This window comes from Chenopodium album, chromosome 7 (assembly GCF_948465745.1).
Source record: "Chenopodium album chromosome 7, dcCheAlbu1.1, whole genome shotgun sequence".
Classification (NCBI taxonomy): domain Eukaryota; kingdom Viridiplantae; phylum Streptophyta; class Magnoliopsida; order Caryophyllales; family Amaranthaceae; genus Chenopodium; species Chenopodium album.
Window position 1 is genome coordinate 41,050,736 of NC_137840.1, and position 6,380 is coordinate 41,057,115.

At 39.3% G+C, this 6,380-nt stretch overlaps 1 non-coding gene and 1 pseudogene across 1 annotated transcript; both read right to left on the bottom strand.

Annotated features, from left to right (window-relative positions):
• Positions 1 to 1,083: 1,083 nt before the first annotated feature.
• LOC145640193 (putative mitochondrial protein AtMg00310 pseudogene) lies at positions 1,084 to 1,863 on the bottom strand (annotated as a pseudogene).
• Positions 1,864 to 5,034: 3,171 nt separating this feature from the next.
• Positions 5,035 to 5,141, bottom strand: LOC145641211 (small nucleolar RNA R71). The gene has a single exon (XR_014115272.1). It is a non-coding gene; the product is annotated as a small nucleolar RNA R71 (small nucleolar RNA).
• Between the last annotated feature and the right edge of the window lie 1,239 nt (positions 5,142 to 6,380).

Sequence of the window (6,380 nt, forward strand, 5' to 3'; positions counted from 1 at the left end):
TTTTAAGAACAATCAGAAGCCAATTATATTAATTCAAGGACATATTGTCCATCAAAACATAAGGGGAAATCTCACAAGGAACATGATTTACCAACACTTGTTCATGACCGAACGGAATGAGCTTAGCGAGATGATGGGCCACAAAATCCCCATCTCTCCTTACATGAGACCAAAAAACAAAATCAAAACTACGGGAGAAAAAAAATATATCTTCAAGGATCGAATCAAGGTCGGTTAAGTGGATGTCCGTCTTGGAAAGCTTCGTGACGATGGATTAGTTATCAGACTCAAATATCACATTTTTAAGTCCAAAATTTCTAGTTAACTTGACAGCGTACCAAGACTTTACCTTCAGCAATGATAAGCTCCAAAAAACCCCGTACCCTCCTTGTAGATGAAAAAATCACCGTACCAGAATGGTCTGTAGCCACGACACCCGTACCAATCCATCCAGCCGCATCGACTAAAGCATCACAGTTAACTTTCACAACATCCATTGGTGGAGCCTTCCACACCTTGGGGCTATTACACACATTAGCTGACCTTATACCCCCATACACTTTCTCAGCGTAAAGATTAATGTCAGCAGCTAGCCTCTTTGTTCGTTCAGCAACAGATAAATGCGAGACATTCAGTTTGTTAAAAACCAAGTCATTACGCCTATTCCAGATTTGCCACAGCAAGATAGCACAAACACTCAATGTGGACAAGGAGTGATCCTTCCAGTCAACAATCAGATCAGGGAAGGATGAGTTTAAGTCCCATGGCAGATTATCACAGCCCACCTCTCTCCATAGATCTTTCACAGCCTCACAATCAAATAAGGCATGACAAACAGTCTTCACATTGTTCAAGCACCAAGGGAAAATATTCGATTCAGACATATTTCTATACTTTAAATATGAACGAACAGCAAGCGTGCCAGTGCAAACTCTCCAAAGGAAGTGTCTAATTTTCGGGGTAATGTTAAGCCCCCAAATGATCATCCAAGCTTTGTGAAACCCGTCTTAAGTTACAAGATTTACCAAGGAAATAAGTTGTCTTGACTAAGTACTCTCCACTCTTAAAGAAAGCCCATGTTAACTAATCAGAGGGGGCTCTCAAACTAAGGGGAATGGAGAGTATGCATTTTAAGTCTCTGTCATTGAAGTTTGCTGCAATAAGATCATAATTCCATTCCCTTGAATCACAATCAATGAGGTCCTGAACTAGCTCCAACCCATTCAATCTATGAGAAGTGATGCGGCCTCCTTGATTATCTGCAACCCATACATCATTCAATATATTAATATGGGCACCATCCCCCACTCTCCAAATGAGGCCCTCCTTCAAAAGAGACTTTGAGGACCAAATACTTGACCACGAATAGCTGCCAGCCAGCCCCAAAGACGAATGCAAGAAATCAGACCGAGGGAAATATTTCGCGGCCATAACTCTGCTTAGGAGAGATGTGGGATGCTTAAATAAACGCCAAGCCTGCTTCCCAAGGAGAGAAATGTTAAAAACATTCATGTCTCTAAAGCCCATTCCCCCAATACATTTAGGAGCACACAATACGTTCCAATTTACCCAATGCACTTTCTTTCTACCATCCGAGTGACCCCACCAAAATCGGCCAGTCATTGAGCGAATATCATCAATAACACTCGAGGGAATACGATAGACCCCCATCAAGTAAGTAGGTATAGCTTCAATAACCGATTTGATGAGGATTTCCTTCCCGGCCCTAGAGAGGAGTTTTTCCTTCCAACCTTGCATCTTTTTCCACAAACGATCCTTCAAAGCATTAAAAATAACGCGTTTAGATCTCCCAATAATCGTGGGAATGCCTAAATACTTCTCATGCCTATCAACCTTCTTCATTTGTAAAAGCTCAATCAATTTCTCTTGCTTTGACTCACTCACGCCTTTGTTGAAAGAGACCTCCGATTTCTCATAATTAATTTTCTATCCGAATCTTGCTTCATATAAGTTGAGAATATCAACGATTTTAGAGCATTCCCATCGGTTGGCTCTTACAAAAAGCAAACTGTCATCTGCAAAAAGGAGATGAGATACAGCAAAGCCAATTCTTGCCTTAGCCCCATGTAGAACATGATCAGAAACCGCTTTTCAAATTAGACCCGAAAAAGCGTCGGTCACCAGAATAAAGAGATAAGGAGACAGTGGGTCACCTTGTCTGAGGCCCCTTGAGGGAGTTACAGAACCACTACGAAAGCCATTAATTATGAAAGAATAAGAGACAGTGGAGACACATTCCATGACCAAATTGACCTAAGTCGTAGCAAAACCAAATTTGAGAAGCAAATCCAGCAGAAAAGACCATTCAACTCTATCGTAGGCCTTACTCATGTCGAGTTTGAGCCCTATAGTACCCTTCCTTCCTTTACTCCTTTTTTTCATGGTATGGAAAATCTCTAAGGCAATTAGTGAATTATCCGTAATTAGTCTTCCCGGCACAAAAGCACTCTGATTCTCCGAAATCAAGGGAGAATATTTTTAAGACACATAACAATTGCCTTTGATGCTAACTTATAAAGCACATTACATAAGGAGATAGGACGAAATTCAGAAATTAATTTTGGATCATTAACTTTGGGGATCAAAGCCACATTGGTCTTATTAATACTACTCGGAGACCTATGACCATGCAAGATACTACACACAAAATTAGAAATACTGAAATGTCTAGTTTATATAGTGTTTTTATCCCCGTCCCTTGGTCGTTATTAGTAGTGTTTTTGGCTCTTTCGGGCCACTTTTATTACTAATTTGTGTGTTCTAGTGTTTTCGTAGTTTCAGTTGTATTTTACAGGAAATTGCACTCTTGGAGCATTTTCCCGGGCTTTATTGGATCGACTACGGAAGCCAGAAGGACACGACCAATTTTGAAGCCCATGATCGGTGAGAGCCGGTGATTAAGGGCTCAGTAATTTGGATCACGAGGCATTTGGACCAAGTATTCGAGACCCGAGAGAAAATCCAAATTGGGCTGAGAGATCTAGCCCAATCAAAGTTCAAGCCTCGAAGAAGAAGACCGGGCCTGATCGGGCAAGCATACGCCCGATCGGGCGGCTGCGCGCATAAGGACCCTCAAGGAAGAGGCGCGCCCGATCGGGTGAGCTAAGCTCGATCGGGCGCGGCACATCAGTAAAGGGCATTGTAAAAAAGGCGGGCCCGATCGGGCGGCCCTTCGCCCGATCGGGCGCGTGTTTTCTTAGAAGTTGATTAGTTTAGTTTTAATTCTTGTTTTAGGAGAGGTTTAAATACGTTTTGTACGGAATTATTAGTGACCTTTCCTCTTAGACTTTCTCTCACTACTTAGTATTTTTCTCTCTCTTAAATTCTCTCTAAACTTTTGTTCTTAATTCTACCTTTAATTCTAGATTTATTTTGGTAACGATTCTTCTTCCCTTAATCTTAGTTGTTTATTTTATTCCTTTCATCATGATTTATTTTATTCACTTGATTTGTTTAGTTTTTAATATGTGTGAGTAGTTTTATTTCTAGGGTTTATGGGGATCTAACAAATAATATGAAGGGGTAAATCGTTGTTGTTAATTATCACTGCTAGATTAATTTCTTATTGATTAATTTAATGCTCTGTGACTAGATTAGGCCTATCTTTTATTCATGAGTTTGACTATATTGATTCAAGATGCGAGAGATGAGAATTGATGTTTAGGTCTAGTTTCAATAGACAGGTTAATTTATAAATGGTTAAGTCGAGATTCGAGAGATGAGATTTAATACCGGTAGATTAATTCCGTGATTAAAATACGTAGCGAAAGCCCTTTACAATCTGGTTAATTGATGCATTGATGATTGACTATTATTGATTTTTGATATTGCATGATAATTTCTTGTTGGATTGTTTTAATGTTTTACAATTGCGGCTTATAAAAGTATAGCAATATTGAATTGATGAATCGAGCAGATGTTAATTTGATATTAAAGGCTATTTTCAATAAGAACTTAGATCTAGTAAATTGCGAGAGCCTATTAGATCTATGTTGATTAATAAATTGCGAGGGCCTGTTAATCATGTTATTTATGCAATGTCAATGATTGATTACTATTTTTTACCCTGGAGTATTATTTATTGGTGAACCTATGCCCTAGATCCTTTTATATATTGTTTTCTCCCTACTCCTATTCTTTGTAGTTTAGTTTCATAGTCAAACATAAATATTGGTTACTTAGATAATTTAGATTATAATAATTAATTAGGAGTAAAAAGATTTGTTTCCCCGTGGAGATCGACCCTACTTCCATATCTACTTTAGTTAGAGGATTTAGGAATTACTTTTAATTAAGGGATACGACTTTACCCTGTCAAAATTTGGCGTCGTTGCCGGGGAAACGGTTTTATTTTTATTTCTGGTTGTTTTTGTAGTCTAGATTATTTCTCCTTTGTCTCAGAGAGCGTTAGTTCTCTAAGACAAATCTCATTTTTTCTTCTAGTTTTTGTTTATGCCCAGGTGTTCCAGATCAGGTTATATCCCATTCGATCCTGAGATCGAACGTTCCTTCCATAGACAGAAAAATTTCTACAAGCAAATCCTGGCGGATTCTGGTGATAATAACAATAATCACAGCGATCCTCCAATTGATTCTAGCGATTTAGAGGCATCATCAGACACAGAATCAGAGATGACGACTCCAAAGAAGCTTAGTGATTATTCACAACCAAAGCTTACGGATTTTCCACATCTCACCCCTACTCCGGCTCTTAATGGGGTTCAATTTGAAATCAAACCTCAATTTATAACGATGATAGAGAAGAAACAATTGAGTGGAGCCAAGGGTGAAGACCCGAATCTTCACATTGTCAACTATTGTCAATATTGCAACACCATCAGGCAAGCCGGGGTCACTCAAGACCAAATCAGGGAGATTCTCTTCCCTTTCTCTTTAACTGGAAAAGCTAAATTGTGGTTTAATGGCGTAAATAGAACTACACTTGGTATAACTGACTGGGAAACTCTTGTTTTAAATTTCTATAACAAGTATTATCTTGCAGAGAGAACAGCAGTACTACGGAGTGCGATTCAGAACTTTGCCCAAGAAGCCGATGAGTCTTTATATGAGGCTTAGGAGAGGTTCAAGGACTTACAAAGAGAATGCCCTCACCATAATTTAGCGCAATGGCAGTTAATCCAAGCCTTTTATAACGGCATTGGAAATTCCTCTAGAATAATTTTAGACTCTGCAGCTAGTAGGAGATTTATGAATCTTAATGTTGATGATGCAGGTCAGGTTATTGAAGATATGGCGATACACAATTCCCAATATGGGAATCCCAGAGGATTTGCTAACAAGGGGAAGCATAGCGTCGACTCTGTATCCTTTTTGCTAGCTCAACTGACCTCCATTTGCCAAAAATTAGATAATTTGAGTACTGCTAATGTAGCCAATATTTCTACAGTTAATAATAATTCTAATGAGGCTTTCTGTAAAAATTGTGGTATTGTACGTTATTGGGAGCAGGATTGCAGGAGTTCCGTGGATCAAGTTAATGCCTTCCAAGCTTATAGGCAGAATAACCCATACTCCAACACTTACAATCTTGGGTATCAGAATCATCCATACCTTTCCTACCGGAGCACTAATGTTCAAAATCCACCACCACAAGAACCACAGGCGCCACAGCAACAACAACAGAAATATTATCATCCCAATGCTAGCCAGAAGAATCAACCACAACAACCCCCCTCATCTTCCGACCCTTCTCTGGCGGAAACTAGAGCAATGTTGGTCAATATGCAAAAGCACATGGAGAGCAGAGATGCGACAATTGATCAAATTTTAGCGCATAATAAAATTGTAGATAATCAAATTGCGCAACTCTCCGCTACTCTACAAGCCCGCCAACAGGGAGCCTTGCCGACACAGCCTACAAGGCCTACGGATCAAGCATTTTCAATTACTCTAAGGAGTGGTTCGAACTATGAAGGGCCCTCTATGCCCAGAGTTGATGAACCCGTTTTATTAAATAATGTTAATGTTTATTCCATTAAACCAAACAATGTAGTTGATAGCCCTGCAGGGCTAAAGGATAATACTAACATATCTAATTCTACATTGCAGGGTACAACTCCAGAGAAGGTGGCTACTCCAGACAAGAATAAGAATGCTCCAAAGCCAATCATCAAACTTCCTTTCCCCAATCGTCAATTGAAGACAAATTTGGATAAGCAGTTTGGTAAGTTCCTGGAGGTGGTTAAAGATTTGAAGGTAACAATCCCCTTTACTTAATTGATCACACAAATCCCCTCATATGCAAAATTTATGAAAGAAATATTGACGAGAAAAAGGTCTATTAGTGAGGTAGAGACCGTAGCTTTCACTGCAGAGTGTAGTGTCGTACTTCTAAATAA